The sequence below is a fragment of the Thunnus albacares genome, chromosome 19 (genome assembly GCF_914725855.1).
Source record: "Thunnus albacares chromosome 19, fThuAlb1.1, whole genome shotgun sequence".
In the NCBI taxonomy this organism is placed as follows: Eukaryota; Metazoa; Chordata; class Actinopteri; order Scombriformes; family Scombridae; genus Thunnus; species Thunnus albacares.
Genome location: NC_058124.1, coordinates 26,623,599 through 26,644,696, shown reverse-complemented (window position 1 = coordinate 26,644,696; position 21,098 = coordinate 26,623,599). Strand labels below are relative to the sequence as shown.

Here is a 21,098-nt window from a genome sequence, read left to right as displayed (position 1 = left end):
CAGAAACCAGACAATGTGCATTACAGACTGCCGTCCGTACGTGCACTCTCTGTGGACAAAAGATCCGCTTCTCTTCCTCTCACGACCACTTTCCCTCCTCCCCCTCTTGTGACTAACACACACACTCACGCGCGCACAGATACACGCACCAACATCGTTTTGCACATCTGATGGTCAGATAACGTCGGACAAAGCTTGGCGTTGTTTCCTTATCCGCCATCAGACACATGTTTTTCACGGAATTGGATGAGAGCAAGACGCCGTCTACCAGGCGGCGCCATCTTGTTTTTGTCTAGCCAAGACACCGCCGTACTTCTGCCATCCGGGCCTCGCGTGACGTGACTCACTCCCACAGTCACGTCTGCGTCGCAGACCGACGACGTCATCACGTCAGGCCCCGTCGCCATCTTGTCTCGCGCACACACATACACACACACACGCATTCCCCTGCATGTGTCCAACCCTGTGCAAAGCTGTTTGTGTTTTGTTTGGTAGAATTAGATTTTAGAATAGCTGTTTATTGAATGAAGCATTTGTTAACTTGTTATTTTGCAAAGTTTAATAAACAATGTTATATCTTTAAAGAGAAGTTCTTTTGTCATTATTGTGTGTAATATTGTGAAAAGTGGCTGATTAAAGGAGTCAGAGCTTGAATTCACCCTTCTTTGTTCACCCTTGAATGTTGATATCTCTCAGATATTAACATTCTAGGTGAACTCCTTTTATGAGATTACCTTGTTTGGTTATTGATCCCGGTTTCCGGGTGGTGCCCTGTATTTGTTAGTTCATATTAATAATTCTATTAATTGTTATAATTAGTTAATTATTTTTGATAATTGATAATTATGGCAAATAATCAACTGTGTTCCTCACAGATCCTACAGTTGGTGCCTGATTTATTGATTAAGGTTAACAATATTTTGATTTCATAATTCATAATTGTCTGTGATAAACAGAGGGGTGGGCTCACAGAGAGACACTGGTTAGTATTGTGTGTCAAAAGACTCTCACACTGATCATCTCCAAACGTTTTCTTGGTTCCCAGAAACTTAGCTGACTGCGCCGCAGCCCGACGTGCGCAAGGGCGCGAAGGCCCGTTCAACGCTGCTTGCAGCTTTAATATTCAAAATGTGTTTAAATGTTTCTTTATTGAAGATGAGGTGGATTCATTCATTTTTAGCACCACAGTTAGTAGCTACAAGAGAAAAAACACAACATTAACTGGCAAGAACCAACTTTTTGAATTTGAAATTTTGGCCTTTTTGGTAAGAATCCTTTTTGACTCTTGACATAGTCTCCACATTTCATGTTATTTTGTGTCATTAAATTGTATCATCACTTTTATCACATTATCACTGATTATCACGTCTACATTTTAGTACCATGCATCAACACTGAGTCACATGAAACTAAATATTAATGATGTTAAAAGTGAACTAAATGTGAAACTAATGTAAATGTTTTCTGTGTTTTAGATCATAAATTTCCTGACCCTCCTGGAGGAAACAACGCAGGCATTATTGCTGGAGTGATTGTGGTTGTGCTCCTCCTGCTCCTCCTTGTCATCATCGTGGCTGTCGTGCTGCTTGGTGGGTGCAATATATATATATATATATATAATAATTGTGTTTTCTCAACAACAAGGTACCAGTGGAGTGTGATATGTTTTTTCCCATATTTTATTCAATATCCTTTTTAAAAGAAAATATGTAAAACATTTAATTCCTCAAAAAAACTAGATCTACTAAGAAAAGAAACTGATTCCTGCAAGTTTTCCAGCAAACAATTGAAAAGCTCTATTTCCTTAACAGTTGTTTTTTATGTCTTTAACTTGATTTAAAGAGTAACTACACAGTCAAACTCTGCTAGCTCCCTCCATCCCAGCATATTTAAAAGATGTGCACAGGATGACTGTAGGGGGCGTGGCCTCGTGGCTACGTAGTGCGTGATGCGGGAGGTACGGGGACGTCGACGAGAGTGGATTAAGACTGACCACCGCTCAGTGTAGCATGAACAGATGTAGAGCTGGTAGTCAGAGATAACCGGCCATGAGCAGCTGCTGTCAGACTCTCTGTGTCCGCCGGAGTTTGGACCGTCACTAGAAGCACATTCACTACGAGAAGCTCTCAGGTGTGTGTGTGTCTGTGAGGGAGTGTCAGTACGTAGCTGTGGCCCTGCGGTTTATCATGTTAATGTTACCGTCATCAGTCTGAATGTCTTTATAATACAGCACATAATACATACATCATACAGCTTTTAATACAGTTAGTTATCAGCGGGCCCATGTGTTGTGTTTACTGCCACAGAAAAGGAATAAATTATTTGTATAACCAGGGTTCTCTGAGCAGCATGACGTCTCTTATCAGACCTGTTAACGTCTTCAGCAGCTCTGTGTGAGAGGAACAAACTGAGATTACAGTTAGCAGAGTTCTGATATTTATACTTGATGCAGCGGCTGAAATGAACCTCAGAGTCTTTTACGTCACGATTAGAGAATTTGGCTGAACTGAAATTTAAATCCAAACAGGCAGAAATGAGATAATTTGGAGCAGAAAAAGCAGTTTTATGTGTTTTGTTGAAAAAATCTAATCGGAGCAGTAAGAAACTTAAAATGCTTCGTCACTGCTGTTGTAAACAAAACGTGGCGCCATTTATTTATTTTTAAACAAAGCAGGACAGTCGGTTTCTAGTTTTCAATATGATCTGTGGAACAACACATAATGCTAATATTTCATCTAAAAGTAAAATGCTTCAGTTATACATATAGATTTCATTTGTGCAGCCCCTGAAGTCCCAAAAGATTGTTGTATTTATTTTGTTTGAGCATATTATGTGAAAAACATTCATACAGTGCACACAAGTTGTTAAGGATGTTTATAATGTTACAACAATGACTCAGAGGGAGGAATGATGAACCTGTCTGGATAAACCAGATTTAACTGTTTAAGTTAAGTTAAAGTTTAAAAAAAGCTGAGACAGAGGTGGACACAAGTTGTTACCATGTTGGAAAGATATAATGAACTATACATTCATATAGTTCTTCTCTATCATGCAACTTGCTCTCATCGCCTCAAAACTGAGAGAATCAAATTTGATAAAGTTTTATTTTCACCTCTGAATTTCATACAGTTGAAGTCCTACTGCTCTGGGATTGTCCTCAAATTAAATCAGTGTTCAAACTGTGTAATTTAACGCTGTGTAATTTAAAGGACAATAGATTTATCTAATGGAGGGACTAAACAGTTTCAGACCATGTCATTGACTTGACATCCATGAATAATTGAGGGCCATGTTATAGAAGCACTAGAAGCATTAAGTAGCTATCCTAAACTCAAACACACCTTTTAAATAACTTGTTCCTACTAAAAAAATGTATAAAAGATTGTTTTTTGCACACAATATAACATCTCTTTGCCCCAAAATTAAAAATATCTTCTGTCTGGTCTTCAGGGGCTTTGTCCATAAAAATGTTTGGGGTCAAAAAAACAAAAACCACAAATTGAGTCTTTAAAAGCTGCTCAGTTAAACCACAAGTTCTGCAAGTTACTAATTTCAGATAATCATTTTTCTCAATTGAAAAATGGATATGCATGTTTGGAATTGAAATAAGTCCAGCTGTTTGTTTTGTCCCAAGTCATGATGTTCTTCAGTTAGAGGCTTTTCCAGATTTAGAATCAGTTATGTAGTTTAGGAGTAGTAATAAGTTCAGCTGTTCATTAATGTGTTAATGTTGTCTTTATTAACAGGAGGAGGTGGACGCAACAATCATCAAGGTAACTATTTTATTTCTTCTCTTTTACTTGAAGGTTACAGCTTTGGTCAGACTTACTTAGCTTATAGGATCAGACTGGTGTTAAATATATTTCTTATTGTCAACAAGTAAAACCAACAAAGTGATGAGTCTGTCTCTACATACTTGTCAACGTCCCTCCCTGTCTGTGGCTCTCAACTTCAAGCTCGTTACTTCCTACTGAAGACGTAGATCAGAAATATTTAGTTTCATGTTTTTAATAAAGTCTCAGTCATTTTGTCACTGTAGTTTTTAACAAACAAACAGAGGAAATAGTGTATTTGTTGGGGACTATTTTCAGCGGTGGATGAATCCACATTTGAACTGTTGTGAGTATTTCTGGCAGCAGGACTGTGTGTGCAGGATTGAGTCTAAATAAAGGACAGTGTGTTCATGTTGATGAAGGAACATGTCACCCAGTACAGCGGTGTGACTCATTGACCACGGAGCCACAGAGGTCAACAGAGCTCTACGGCACAGAGGAATAAGATATATCACACAATACTTGTTAGTATAATTAATAAATAGAAAGCAGTCCAGGAAGCACTGATTTGTTGACGGCAACTTAATCCTTTTAGTTAGTCCTGGCCAGGCTGTAACTTCTGTACAATGAACTTGACAATAGTTAGTTTAGCTGTTTTTGTTTTTTGTGTGTTAACTTTGTGTTTATTTACAGATGTACCACTTCCTGAAGTTCCTGCTGCCCCAGGTAAGTGCTTTACTTTTCTGCTGTGGATTCTTTTAAAGTTTGAAATGTTAAATGTTTTGGTGCAATGAATGTTTATAATGTTACAACAATGACTCAGAGGGAGGCAGCATGATGAAGGAATCCCAAATGTCTGAATAAACCAACTTTAACTTTATTAATAAATTAAAGTGTAAAAAAAGCTGAGACAGAGGAGGAGGAAGGGCCTTAGAAAAGAAGCGCTACTACTGGACAGAGGATATAAAGCAAAAAGGGGAGTTTGAAAAACCAGAAGAGACATTAAATTGACAGATAACACAAAAACAAGAACAAAGTATTTAATTAAGCTCAGAGAGCTTCTTTAAAGGGTTTTCAAAGTTGATTGATAATTTAACAACAATAATAATAATAACTTTATTTGTATGACACCTTTCATACAAGAAATGCAGCTCAAAGTGCTTTACAACAAAAGAAATTACATGCACCAAGTGCATGTAATTTTTATGTAAGAACATAAAAACATGTAAAAACATTATTGTAACATAAGATAGAAAATAAAACCCACTTGATAACATTAATTAAAATGAGATCAAATAAAGTGAAAATACATGCATAGAATGTGTACTTCAGTAATTTGACACTTAATAAATGAAAGCTGAGAACGTTTTGTCATGTGTAGACAATCTATAAATCAGTGTCTAGGTCTCTGAAGCCATAAGCAAATATAAAAATAAAAAATATCTTTTTTCTGGACTTCAGGGGCTTTGTCCATAAAAATGTTTGGGGTCAAAAAAACAAAAATTACAAATTGATTCTTTAAAAGCTGCTCAGTTAAACCACAAGTTCTGCAAGTTACTAATTTCAGATAATCATTTTTCTCAGTTGAAAAATGGATATGTATGTTTGGAATTGAAATAAATCCAGCTGTTGGATTAGAAGAGGTGTCCCAAGTCTTAAGTTAGTCCTCTGCAGTCTTTAAACTCTCACAATGTTCTTCAGTTAGAGGCTTTTCCAAATTTAGAATCAGTTATGTAGTTTAGGAGTAGTAATAAGTTCAGCTGTTCATTAATGTGTTAATGTTGTCTTTATTAACAGGAGGAGGTGGACGCAACAATAATCAAGGTAACTATTTTATTTCTTATCTTTTACTTGAAGGTTACAGCTTTGCTCAGACTTACTTAGCTTATAGGATCAGACTGGTGTTAAATATATTTCTTATTGTCAACAAGTAAAACCAACAAAGTGATGAGTCTGTCTCTACATACTTGTCAACGTCCCTCCCTGTCTGTGGCTCTCAACTTCAAGCTCGTTACTTCCTACTGAAGACGTAGATCAGAAATATTTAGTTTCATGTTTTAAAAGTCTCAGTCATTTTGTCACTGTAGTTTTTAACAAACAAACAGAGGAAATAGTGTATTTGTTGGGGACTATTTTCAGCGGTGGATGAATCCACATTTGAACTGTTGTGAGTATTTCTGGCAGCAGGACTGTGTGTGCAGGATTGAGTCAAAATAAAGGACAGTGTGTTCATGTTGATGAAGGAACATGTCACCCAGTGCAGCGGTGTGACTCATTGACCACGGAGCCACAGAGGTCAACAGAGCTCTACGGCACAGAGGAATAAGATATATCACACAATACTTGTTAGTATAATTAATAAATAGAAAGCAGTCCAGGAAGCAGAGATAAGATATAAGCAGGTTCCCAAACACGTTAACACAAACCTTGATGCATTTTCTTTTCTTCACAGGGTGTACTGGTTATTGCAGCCACTGTGGTTCTGCCTGTGGTAAGTATCTTTGATTGACTGATTGAAAGCTGCACCACGCAGGTTCATGCTTTTCAGTTTGATCAGTTTGTTGTTTTTGCTGTTTTCATACCAAATTAATCCTTTTAGTTAGTCCTGGCCAGGCTGTAATTTGTTAATTTAGTTGTTTTTGGGTTTTGTGTGTTAAATTTGTGTTTATTCAGAGGTATACGTCTTGATGACATGCTTTTATTTTCCTGCTGTGGATTCTTTTAAAGATTGAAATGTTAAATATTTTGGTGCTAAAGATGTTTATAATGTTACAACAATGACTCAGAGAGAGGCAGCATGATGAAAGAATCCCAAATGTCTGAATAAACCAGATTTAACTTTATTAATAAATTCAAGTGTAAAAAAAGCCGAGACAGAGGAGGAGGAAGGGCCTCTTGTAGGTTGGCTAGGAGCCACTGAGTGGACAGGTGCAGTTGTTCAGACATAAATCACCAACCTGAGGCAGACCTTCTGGACACGAGCCTCTGCCATACATTACCAGTTCACCTTCAGAAGTCTAACTGGTATCAGTCATTTCTGTAAACACAGCAAGAATATAGACTTATAGACCAAAAGACAAACCAAACCAACCAAAGACCAAACAATCCTGATTATTAAACAAAAAAAAAAAAAATCAAAGAGGATGTAGAGACAGAAAAAGCTCCACGTTTTATCAGACGCATTGACTCATATTAAGAGAAGATGGTCAGTAAGTCAAATCATTAGTTAAGGCAGCCCTGTCTGTAAACTCTGAATCATGAACTTCACACTTTCCTCAGTTAAAAAATGGATATTTATATTTTGAATTTTAATAAGTGCAACTGTTTATTAGTAGTGTTAATGTTGTCTTTATTCAGAAAAACACTGACTGAGGCTTTAAAGTTTTTCAAGTGTGTCTTAAAACAACAGTCAGGTGTCCATATGAACAGTGAAAGAGGTTTTCCTCGCTGTAATCATTCCTCCTGTTCATACTGGATATTAAAAGATCCTTCAAATGTGCTTTCAATGGAAGTGATGGAGGCCAAAATCCACAGTGTGTCCACACAGTCAGAAGTGAGGGAGAAGGAGTAGATGATATTTCTAGGATTTTAAACTGGTAATTATTCTTTTATTGTGGAAAAACTATATCGGACACATTATCATTAGACATAGATTATTTTTATGTCTTTATACATGTCTGGAGGGGATCTTTAAGAAAGTAAACTTTGATTTAGCTGCGTTAACGTTACTCTGAAGATCAGATTAAAACTGAAATGAAGCAGCATAAGTTTATTGACTTTGCGTCATTTCATCATCATTTCTGTATCAGACCTGCTGTATGTCAGTGTGAAGCAAACATACACATAAATCTAAAGAAAAGAACCTGAAAATATACCACTGGGGAAGTTTCAGCCAGTAGAGATGAATATATGATACAAGAAGAGGGAGAGGAGGACGATGAAGACACAAACTAGCATATTAAATGTACAATATGTAATTTCAGCCATTAGGGGTCTCAATCAAAACAATAACAAAAGACAGAGTGTGATGATGGTGTGAAGTAGCAAGGGATCATGGGAGTTGTTGTCTTCATTGTTAAATAACCAACTTCCCCGGGATAAGATTACTCCAGTGTTCATTGTTCAGGATATTTTATCAGGAGCCGAATTATCTGCAGAGGTCCTCTGCAGAAAACAAACGTACACGCAGATTAAAATCGTTAAAAATACTAATTAAAGCTGTTTCACCTAAAAAATCAATATTTCTCCGACGATGTTTGGCGAGCACCGGACTTCCTGGAGGGGCTGTTAGCTGAGCTGCTGCTAACGTTTGTCCAGTTTATTTCTCTGATAACTTGAGATCCAGACGTCCAATGACTAAAATCCTTCTTCCGGCTAAAAGATATAGTTAAAAACAACCAAAATTTATCATGAAAATGTGGCTTAAAACTGAATAAAAGTCAATTTATAACAGTTTCTGTGGAACAACCACAACGCCGATGTATTACCTTGTATGCATCTTGTGCGTGTTTACTCTTTGGTAGAGGAGGTATGACGCCATTGACATGCGACCAAATGAAACGGTCCCTTACCTTGATTAAAATTACAGATTTCTCTGGGTTTGAAAATTGTTGGAAACATTTGGGATAATGTGAGTACACAACTCAACAACATATATAACATAGGTCTAGTTGTTTTTAGACATTTTAATGCAGAATAATTACATATTATAGCTTAAATTGTTGGATTAACTTTTGTGTTTGTTGGTTTGTTTAGTTTTCCTTTATATATTCCTTTAACGAACAAAAACAATGAAAACTTAACATAAAACATGTGGCTTTTGATTCCTGCTGTAGGTTCTTAAGATGCTTTGAGCCTCCTGCGAATGTTCAGGAGTCACTCGTTCATCTTTGATTGTAAGAGCGTCGTCAGTTATGATGCTTTTAGATAAACAAACCTCTGAAACTGTAGAAGGTTCATAAGATGGATTTTACTATTTCGTCATAGATTTAAGATGCTTTTGGGGAAAAAACCTGGTTGTTTGGTCTGCAGCAGGGTTTGACAGCTTTCACACCACCATAAATGATCAGAGCCAACGCACCATTATGTTGATTTTCTATGATTTCTTCCTCTCACACATGTGATGTCGACAAACCTGAGAATATTATAAGATCATGTAAAAAATTAATGTAATGCAGTAAAGCAGATTTTAGTCTTTAATTTTGTGTGTGTGTGTGTGTGTGTGCGCGTGCGTGTGTGTAGTCAGTGTCTCCCGACAACTTCCCAATGATGAAGACGTGAACAAACGTCTCCTGGCGGATGAGAAGGAAGAGAAAGGTAAAAGTTTTCCTGTAGGAAGACATGATGTCAGCTGCTGAGCTACATGACTTTGTACAGATTCTGATGTCAGTGTTACATAATGAAATACTGTTTTGATAATGAGATCATTTTATTATTGATTATCTCACCATATTATTAATATGAAAAAGGTTGACAATCGTTATGTCTAAATTAATAATCTAAATATGACCAAAGTCTGGCCCAACATGAGACCTTAAATACTTTTACTATTTATTAAAAATCAAACATTATGTTTTAGTTGACTTTAAAATAATTATTAATTATAAATCACATGGTAAAAAATGTTTGTTTTCAGTGTTTTGTCCATATTACCCAACTCTGCACCCACCAATGTCCATATAATTTGAATAATAGATTAAAAAACAATAGATGACTGAGTTTAATCTTTGAAGTTTTAAACCAAACAGGAAGTGAAGTTAGGAGGTGCTGGTGTTAATGGTGTTACAGGAAACCATCAAAACATTTTGTTAATTTCTGAAACTGTTGTGATGTTACATCACTTTAATCTATTATATATAATCATTTATAACATAAAGAAAGCTCTTCCTCTGCAGACATTGACTCAGGTCCTGAAACAGTATTTTAAAGCATTTTATCTTTAGTTTCCGTTGTATCCTCAGAGAATAAATAAATCAAAAGCAGTCCAGAAAGCACAGATTGCATATGAGCAGTTATTACATACCTCAATGCATTTTCTTTTCTTCACAGGGTCTTATGAGTCTCTCAACATGCGTGCCCCTGATGTCTCTGGTAAGTATCTTCTGTTGATTGATTGAAAGCTGCACCACGCAGGTTCATGCTTTGACAGTTTCAAGTGGCAGCAAGAGATAAATTAAATGTTTAAAGGAATTACACCCAAATTATAAAAACTTAACATACTATCTTCATGGCTAAATGTTATGAGAGGTGAATGAGAAAATGTGTTATGCAATTTGGATAAAGTAAATGTTAATGCCAAAAATGCACATTAGTATCACGAGATACGTAGAAAAGCAGCTTCAGTACGTTATAGAAAGTAACGTGTCTGTTAATTCTTGCAGACAACGACTCAGACGAGAGTTCAGCCCAATGAGGGTCTCCTTAAGGAACAGTCTGAGGTCTGAGGGGAAGATTAAAAAAAGCCTTACTACTGGACAGGGGATATAAAGTAAAAAGGGAAGCTTGAAAAACCAGACGAGACATTAAATTGACAGATAACACAAAAACAAGAACAAAGTATTTAATTAAAGCTGCAAGCAGCGTTGAACGGGCCCTCGCGCCTCTGCGCACGTCGGGCCACGGCGCAACCGAAGGGCTTCTGTCACGGGTATGTAGATGTCTTCAGATCCGGGCTGTTTTCAGACAGTGCAAGAAGGAGATAAACATCACTTCCTTTGTCCACTGTTTTGCCTGCTGCTGGGGCTGCTTCGCTGAAATTTTGTAGGGGGCGCTAGTCAGCCAGTTTGCATCACTGATGGAATATTGTCATGTAGACGTGTTCAGGCCGAGAGTCTTATCAAACATGTAAAGTTTGGTGCAGACTGGAGCATTTGCACTAAAGTTATAGCAATTTCCTCTGTCATCACGAAGCATCAAATCTCAATGGTGCGAGGATGAGAATTTTCTGCAGGGTGAGACATGTCTGTCTTACTCACACCTGTGTCATCAAAATCATGCAAGTTTTGGGCCCATTCACTTGAATTTCAATTAGTAAATTGAAAACTTTTGATGAGTTTGTGTGTAAAACAAATTAATTTCCTAATTTTTATCAAGTTTATTTTTAGAAAAGGAAAGACTTTTAACCCACATGACCTGGTCAAAGTTTGATTGACATGTGTACTGTCAGGTGTGTAGAGACAATAAGTAACTGCAGCTGGACACAGAAAAATACTCATATATTTGAATGGAGAGTGTGAGTGAACCGCCAGGTGCTCGGGCCTTAATAAAGGAAAAACTGCAGTACAGAGATACAAATTTTAGTTTTGATTTTATTTTTCTGCAGCACTTTATCACTAAACTGTTACTCTCACTCAATGAGCTCCATTCAACCGCCACACCCATCCCCCCCTCCTATTCTCTCTCTCTCCCTCTCAGTTGGAGAGGAGAATGTCACTCTTGTGAAATATCCTGATAAATCCCATGACTTTGGACAAATCCTACATTAAAAATCACATTTTTTTTAGGAAATTTCGTTGCCAATCCATTGATACAGGTTTCAAAGTGGTCAGACTTTTAGTTTAGGTATCAGAACCATTTGTTTGACTCAAAGTCCATGCCTAGAGATTGCCTCCCCATTGGTTTACATTGTAAGGTGTGATGTGGCACTACAATTTTCAGGGCTTACAATATCTAAACCGTTGGAGTTATTACAAAGTTTTTAACAACTTTTGTTCAGCACAGTGTCATAAGTCATGTATTCAAGTTTGAAGCCGATACCATTAACGCCCTAGGAGGAAATAGCGTTTCTTGGGGGTCCAAAATTGGCACAAAGTGGTACTTTGATGGGCATATTGCGGACTTCCTGTTGGATTTAGGTCAGGGGTATCTGCGTATGATTTGTAGGTCTTGATGAGATGAATAATTGAGTTTTGGTTCGATCTCTCTACGACATTCCTACGGGCCGTGGCGGCCATATTAGATACATAGGTGGCGCTATAGAGCACATTTTGGCACTTTGGGGGATAATTTTTACATTTTATTTAATTTTTCACCAGACCTGATGTGCGTGCCAAATTTGGTGAGTTTTTGAGCATGTTTAGGGGGTCAAATTAAGGGTTGAAGTGGCGTAATAATAAAGAAAGAATGAGAAGAAGAAGAAGAAAGAAACAAACACACAAAATACAATAGGGTCTTTGCCCCTTTTGGGCTCAGGCCCTAATAATTAAAGCTGCAAGCAGCGTTGGTCGGGACCTCGCACTCTGGTCCGTCGGAAAAAGATCATTTTGCTTTTTAAAAATGAGGGATATTTCTTATAAGTGTGGTGTGCTTTTATTTTGAAAGTGTGATTGACAGGATGAGCATTTTCTGCAGGGTGAGACATGTCTGTCTTGCTCACACCTGTGTCATCAAACTTATGCAGGTTTTGGGCCCTTTCACTTGAATTTCAATTAGTAAATTGAAAACTCATAATGAGTTTGTGTGTAAAACAAATTATTTTCCTAATTTTCATCAAGTCTATTTTTAGAAAAGGAAAGACTTTTAAGCCACATGACCTGGTCAAAGTTTGATTGACATGTGTACTGTCAGGTGAGACAATAAGTAACTGCAGCTGAACACAGAAAAATACTCATATATTTGAATGGAGAGTGTGAGCGAACCGCTAGGTGCTTGGGCCCTAATAAAGGAAAAACTGCTACTTTTATTAATCCTACTGTTTTAGAAACTGTGTGGATCATCAGGTACCTAGTTGAGCTAAATTTGAATGATGTCCTTGTTTGAAGTTACTGACTGACCATCAGGTCTCTGTGACATCATCCTATGACCCTTCTTGTTTGTAAGAAGGTGTAACGTTTGTTGAAGTGTCCATTTAGAGACCTGACTGTCTTTAACTTTGCTTCTGTAGAGGTATAAAGCTGTCTTAAGCACACCTTTTTAAATAACTTGTTCTTACTGAAATTTTTGTATTAAAGATTAGTTTCTGCACACAATATAACATCTCTTTGCCACAAAATAAAAAATACCTTCTTTCTGGACTTCAGGGGCTTTGTCCATAAAAATGTTTGGGGCTAAAAGACTAAAAAAAAAATTACATTGATTCTTTAAAAGCTGTTCAGTCAAATCACAAGTTCAGTTGCTTAGCTTATAGGATAAGATTGGTGTTATATATATTTATTATTGTCAACAAGTAAAACCAACAAAGTGATGAGTCTGTCTCTCAATACTTTTCAACTTCCCCTCCTTGTCTGTGGCTCTCAACCTCAAGCCTGTTGCAGGAGCCATTTATATTGATTGTTGGCATGTCATTTGTTTAGTTATAACTTGCAGTAATATTTTGGACACTGGGTGGCGGACATTAGATGCACAAGGTTGCATATGTAGGGGCATAGGTGACAGGAAACGGGAGGCACAGGCAGGTGGAGCACATACAGTTCTTACCAGACCAATAACAGACGCACACTACAGCTGGCAGGACAGAAACCTGGTATGTTCATGACATATACAAATACTTCAATAAAACAACAAATTAAACGGCAGCCAACCGACTGGAAAATCTGTTTTTGAATCTGCGTAAGATCACTCCTAACCTAACCTACCTGTGTATTAATGGCAAACTGGAAAAACAGGAAAAGAAGGGACATCGAAAAATGAAAATTGCCATTACACCCGTTGTTTCCTACTGAAGACATAAATCTTAAAAACTGCTCACAAATATTTAGTTTCATGTTTTTAAAAAAGTCTCAGTCATTTTGTCACTGTAGTTTTTAACAAACAAACAGAGGAAATAGGGTATTTGTTGGGGACTATTTTCAGCGGTGAATGAATCCACATTTGAACTGTTGTGAGTATTTCTGGCAGCAGGAATGTGTGTGCAGGATTGAGTCAAAATAAAGGACAGTGTGTTCATGTTGATGAAGGAACATGTCACCCAGTACAGCGGTGTGACTCATTGACCACGGAGCCACAGAGGTCAACAGAGCTCTACGGCACAGAGGAATAAGATATATCACACAATACTTGTTAGTATAATTAATAAATAGAAAGCAGTCCAGGAAGCACTGATTTGTTGACGGCAACTTAATCCTTTTAGTTAGTCCTGGCCAGGCTGTAACTTCTGTACAATGAACTTGACAATAGTTAGTTTAACTATTTAAAAAGTTTAGCTATTTTTTTGTGTGTGTGTTAACTTTCACAGGTAAACCACTTGATGAAGGTCCTGCTGCCACAGGTAAGTGCTTTACTTTTCTGCTATGGATTCTTTTAAAGTTTGAAATGTTAAATGTTTTGGTGCTAAAGATGTTTATAATGTTACAACAATGACTCAGAGGGAGGCAGCATGATGAAGGAATCCCAAATGTCTGAATAAACCAAATTTAACTGGTATCAGTCATTTCTGTAAACACAGCAAGAATATAGACTTACAGACCAAAAGACAAACCAAACCAACCAAAGACCAAACAATCCTGATCATTTAAAAAGAAAATCAAAAGTAAGGATGTAGAGACAGAAAAAGCTCCACGTTTTATCAGACGCATTGACTCAAATTAAAAGATGGTCAGTAAGTCAAATCATTAGTTAAGGCAGCCCTGTCTGTAAACTCTGAATCATGAACTTCACACTTTCCTCAGTTAAAAAATGGATATGTATATTTTGAATTTTAATAAGTGCAGCTGTTTATTAGTAGTGTTAATGTTGTCTTTATTTACAGTCACCACTCTGCCAGCCACAACCAACGATGTCCAAGGTAACTACTTTCTTTCTTTCCCATCAGAAAAACATTGACTGAGGCTTTAAAGGACAAATTCACAATTTTTCAAGTGTGTCTTAAAACAACAGTCAGGTGTCCATATGAACAGTGAAAGAGGTTTTCCTCACTGTAATCATTCTTCCTGTTCATACTGGATGTTAAAAGATCCTTCAAATGTGCTTTCAATGGAAGTGATGGAGGCCAAAATCCACAGTATGTCCACACAGTCAGAAGTGAGGGAGAAGGAGTAGATGATATTTCTAGGATTTTAAACTGGTAATTATTCTTTTTTGGAAAGAATATATCAGATATATAACAATATAACATACTCTGAAGATGAGATTAAAACTAAAATGAAAATTTATGGGTAGCCCTTTAATACAAAACCCTACCCAAACTGCACACCACCTATCCAGTTACCAGACACCCAGTATCCAAACCATGCACCACCTATCCAATCATCCTGCATCATCATAGTGTGCAACCCAGTCAATAGCCCGCAATGTCCAATTTGACAGCACGTGCGTTGTCCAGCTGGGTATCACACGCTGTTGAATTGGACATAGCGCGCTACCCAGCTGATTGCGCAGATTGGACAAAAATTCAATCACCTCTCTTAAAGCAGAAGTAGATGGAGAAACGCCAAAACAAACTTTGGACATAAGTGAAAATCTGAGGGGGAGAGAAATAGGTATTATTAATATTAATGTGTGCCCTCCAGTCTGTTGGTCAGTTGTACCATCATGGATAATCCCAGAACCTGAAGTTGATCTATGCACACTGAATAATAACAAAAGATAGAAATCAGGAGATATAGTCAAAGAAGTTAAGTCTCATCTGCAACGGACAAACGGACATATCAGATGTCAGTATTCACAGCAGAGATGTTGGCAATATTAATGTGCACTTTGGTGGATAGAGGACAATAAACCAGACAACTCAGTCATATGCAGTGATTCAGCAGCAGCTTTAATGCACTGCAATTTTTCCAGTGCATTACTGAAGTTAAATATTGGATGGCCAAAAATTTCTTGCAGCTAAATGAAGACAAAACAGAGATTCTTTTAGCAGGTCCGAAGGCTTTGAGGCACCAGATTCACTCTTTGTTAACTCCCCATGTCGGTAAAACCCTGTGAGCATGTCGCTGATCTTAACTTTCAGAAGCACATTTCCAATATCTCTGAGACTGCTTTTTATCATCTTAGAAATATATCCAAAGTTAGATCTTTCCTGTCACAGTCAGATTCTGAAAAGTTGGTTCATGCATTCATTTCCAGTCGACTAGACTATTGTAATGGACTCTTTGCTGGACTGGCAAAACAAAGGCTTAATAAACTCCAGCTTATCCAGAATGCTGCAGCCAGAGTATTAACCAAAACCAAAAGGTGTGAACACATCACTCCTGTTTTAATTTCTCTTCACTGACTCCCAGTAAAGCAAAGAATTGATTTTAAAATATTTCTTATCATTCATCACTAGCTCCCTCCTACGTTGTTAACATGCTCTCTGAATACACGCCGGACAGACCCCTGAGATCATCAAATAAAGGTCTCCTCACTATACCAAGAATTAATACTAAATCACCTCATGGTGCCTTCAGCCATTATGGTCGTACTCTCTGGAATTCTCTAGCACATGAACGCAGGACTGTTACAACAGTGTCTTCCTTTAAAAGCAGACTAAAAACATATCCTTTTTCACAAGCTTTTAGTTAGGTTAATGGGTAAAACCTTCATTTTAGAAACAGTATTATTGTTATTTCTTTTAACAATGATAATAATAATACCCTCTTACCCTACTCTCTTATTGTAATACCTTCTCACCTTTTAATTTTATATGCTTATATGTTTTTATATATGTAACATCTCCTTATTTTATGTTTTATCTTATTTGTTTTGTTTTATATATGTAATGTTAATGTAATGTTATATATTTTTGTCACATATGATCTTTACTTGTTTTTAAGCACATTGAATTTACCCCTGTCATATGAAATGTGCTACATAAATAAATTTGACTTGATTTTAACTACAATAAGAGAAATCTAATCCAAGTCCAGACCTAAAAACTAAAATGAAGCAGTGGAGGTTTCATGACTTTGCGTCATTTCATCATCATTTCTGTATCAGACCTGCTGTATGTCAGCGTGAAGCAAACATACACATAAATCTAAAGAAAAGAACCTGAAAATATACCACTGGGGAAGTTTCAGCCAGTAGAGATGAATATATGATGCAAGAAGAGGGAGAGGAGGACGATGAAGACACAAACTGGAAGATTAATTGTTGGATTCATTTTTGTGTCTGTTGGTTTAGTTTAGTTTTATTTTCTAATTCTTCCTTTTACATCAACGTCACTTATAGAACATCAGTGTTCATTTTTGAGTCTATAGTTTTTCATGAAGAAAAACAGTGAAAACTTGAATAAAACATGTAGTTTTTGGTTCCTGCTGTAGGTTCTTAAGATGCTTTGAGCCTCCTGCGAGTGTTCAGGAGTCACTCGTTCATCTTTGTTTGTTTGTAAGAGCGTCGTCAGTTATGATGCTTTTTGGAAACAAACCTCTGAAACTGTAGAAGGTTCATAAGATGGATTTTACAGTTTCGTCATAGCTTTAAGATGCTTTTGGAGAAAAAAACCTGGTTGTTTGGTCTGCAGCAGGGTTTGACAGCTTTCACACCACCATAAATGATCGGAGCCAACGCACCATTATGTTGATTTTCTATGATTTCTTCCTCTCACACACGTGATGTTGACAAACCTGAGAGCATTATAAGATCATGTAAAAAATTAATGTAATACATTAAAGCAGATTGTAGTCTTTAATTTTGTGTGTGTGTTTTATCAGTCTTCCCACAACTTCCCAATGATGAAGACGTGAACAAATGTCTCCTGAAGGACGAGAAGAAAGAGAAAGGTAAAAGTTTTCCTGTAGGAAGACATGATGTCAGCTGCTGAGCTACATGACTTTGTACAGATTCTGATGTCAGTGTTACATAATGAAATACTGTTTTGATAATGAGATCATTTTATTATTGATTGTCTCACCATATTATTAATATGAAAAAGGTTGACAATTATTATGTCTAAATTAATAATCTAAATATGACCAAAGTCTGGCCCAACATGAGATCTTAAATACTTTTACTGTTTATTAAAAATCAAACATTATGTTTTAGTTGACTTTAAAATAATGATTAATTATAAATCACATGGTAAAAAATGTTTATTTTCAGTGTTTTGTCCATATTGCCCAACTCTGCACCCACCAATGTCCATGTAATTTGAATAATAGATTAAAAAACAATAGATGACTGAGTTTAATCTTTGAAGTTTTAAACCAAACAGGAAGTGAAGTTAGGAGGTGCTGGTGTTAATGGTGTTACAGGAAACCATCAAAACATTTGTTAATGTCTGAAACTGTTGTGATGTTACATCACTTTAATCTATTATATATCATCATTTATAACATAAAGAACGCTCTTCCTTTGCAGACATTGACTCAGGTCCTGAAACAGTATTTTAAAGCATTTTATCTTTAGTTTCCGTTGTATCCTCAGAGAATAAATAAATCAGAAGCAGTCCAGAAAACACAGATTGGATATAAGCAGTTATTACAAACCTCAATGCATTTTCTTTTCTTCACAGGGTCTGAAGGGTCTCTCAACAGTGGTGACTCTGATGTCTCTAGTCCCCCTGGGGGTTCTGGTAAGTATCCTCTGTTCACTGATTGAAATCTGCACCACACAGGTTCGTGTTTTTACAGTTTCAAGTGGCAGCAAGAGATAAATTAAAGGTTTAAAGGAGTTACACCCAAATTACAAAAACCTTAACATACTATCTTCATGACTAGATATTACTAGAGGTAACTGAGAAAATATGTTTTGTAATTTGGATAAATGAAAAGTTAATACCAAAAATGCATCTCAGCCTCACAAGATACATAGAAAAGCAGCATTAGTTCATGTATAGAAAGTAACACATCTGTTCATTCTTGCAGACAACAGTTCAAGACAACGGTCAGCATCTCCTTAAGTCTGAGAGGAACCAACTTGCCAGATAAAAAAATGCATTACTACTGGACAGGGGATATAAAGTAAAAAGGGGAGTTTGAAAAACCAGAAGAACCAAAGAGAGCCAGAGAGCCTCTTTAAACAGTTTTCCAAATTAATTGATCATTTGATGATGATGATGATGATGATGAGAACAGTCGTAGTAAAAAGACACTACTTTGTGGTTGTAATGTTTCAGCAGTGATTTTAAAGTACAGACACTACAGGGATTGGGTTTGAACTTTAGTAAGTGTGATAGTTTGAGGAGTCCTGATTACTCTGGAATAATGTTCCAACAGATTTCACATATTCTTTCTTTGTAGTTTTCTTCCATTGATTGCCTTAAATGGGTGAAAAAATTCTTCCATGTCTCTTTAAGCTGAACCTCAAAGTCATGGTGAAAGAAACACTAAACACTAACACAAATGAATGTAATATAAACAAAAAGTTTAGAGATCATTAATCACAGTTACTGAAGCAAATGTTAAATGCTACAGTAGATTTATGCAAGAGGGTAAGAATAAGTGTTTTTACTTGAAGTAGCTGTTGATAATGTATTTCAGACAAGAACTTGTCTAGAATTAGTAATGGCTAAATTTGATGAGATGTTTTGAAAAGCCTGAAGACAGATCATGAAATAAAGTCAGAGTTATGAGGTGCTGAGCAAAAAATTCATGCTTGTAAATTGCACTTGTGAAAGAGATTTAAATAGTGGTTATCATTTGATGTATTTCTTCTATGTATTATATATTTTACACACGTTTTTAAACTAAAGGCTCAGTGTTTGTTCTCTATTCAATGTGATGTAACATCACTGTGACACTGTGGAATAAGAAATTCTACCTCCTAGGTTAGTTGAACTCTTGAACTTGTTTGTATCTGAGGGTTGTTTGCTGACCTCTGGGGTTTATCTAGAGATGTCTTTGTCTTAATCCTACTGTTTTACAAACTGTGGATCATCAGGTACCTAGTTGAGCTAAATTTGAAGGATGTCCTTGTTTGAAGTTACTGACTGACCATCAGGTCTCTGTGACATCATCCTATGACCATTCTTGTTTGTAAGAAGGTGTAACGGTTTGTTGAAGTGTCCATTTAGGGACCTGACTGTCTTTAACTTTGCTGGTATAAAGCTGTCTGGTTTGTGTTCTCGATCTTTAGAGAAAGGTCAACATGAACATGTTTTCTCTCCAAAAATACAAGATAATTGTATTTTTGTATTTGGACATTTGTATAATTGTTAATGATTGTATGATGGACTGTTCAGTGTTTACAGCTGCTTCAACAAGTAACAATGTTTAATGCTCACTTGATCACTTTTTAAATCTTATATTACATTAAATGACATCAAATCCACTGCTGCTTAAACAGATGATTTTTGCATCTTTACCTGGTGGGTTAAATACATGTAATATATTTTCTGTTTTAACACTTTTACCTTGTTTTTTTTTATTTTATTTTTTTTTACCTTTTTCAGGCTCTGATGTGAATGTATTATAATCCAAATGTTGATCTGATTTATTTTCTTTTTAGAATTGTCAGACTGTAGTGACAAATATAAAATTTACATTTACATTTTCTGTCTAAAAAGTTTGTCATAATTTTTTTTATTTTGAATCCATGTTAACAATTTAGGAAAGACATCACATTAAAGTGAAAGTTTAGTCTTCAAATGACAAATTCCCATTGAAATGTCATGAAATGTTCTGGCTCCGTTGGTCTTTTAACAGAATCTTTTGAGTCTTTTCACTCAGAATATCTTAAACTAAATTTGGATTGATTAATTTTTAGTTGTATAAACTTTCATTTAGATTGACTCCATGATGTTGAGATCAGGGCTCTGTGGGGTCCAGACCATCTGTTGCAGGACTCCTTGTTCTTCTTTAGCTGAAGATAGTTCTTTATGACTCTGGCTGGATGTTTGGAGTACGTCTCCCTGATCGTACTGCATTATGGATAAGAACCTAAACATCTAAGGCGCCTAAAACATTTGCACAGTGCTGTTAATACAGTATGTGTGACCATTTTGAATTATGAATATACTTGTACTTTTGATACTTTAAGTAAATTTTGGGGGGTCAGAGCATTTGGAGGGAGTTGGAGCCTTTCCTGATTTTACTGTATTTAGTTCTGTATTTATTTCTTTTCAAATGGTCTTTTTTTAATCCAACACTGTTTTTATCAGTTTTTTTAGTAATGATTTGATGATTTGTCTTTTTTTATTTTGCTTATTTTGTGAACGTGGATTTTGAAAAGTTCTTTAAAAATAAAGATTATCATGATTTTATCAGAAATGTCAAAAATAACTTGCTTCTAAGAAAGGCACGTATTGGTTTGCTTTTAGTGAATGTAAAAAGCTTCTTGCACAACCCTTTTTCCAAATGTTTTTTTATGTCATCACTGAATTCCCTGGTACTCGGTTTCCTCTTTTTGTTCTTAAAACTTGTGTTGTTTGAGTTTCACTGTTATCAATAAAGTTGGGAGAAGAGAAAAAAAGATACACCTGTGTGTCCTCGCTCATAGCTCCTCCGGAAAGACTCCTCTCTCGTCGAGATG

At 36.3% G+C, this 21,098-nt stretch overlaps 1 protein-coding gene across 6 annotated transcripts in view; it reads left to right on the top strand.

Annotated features, from left to right (window-relative positions):
• LOC122969172 (H-2 class I histocompatibility antigen, Q10 alpha chain-like) overlaps positions 1 to 21,098 on the top strand; it is a 223,634-nt gene that overhangs the window by 190,125 nt on the left and 12,411 nt on the right. The window lies entirely within an intron of this gene.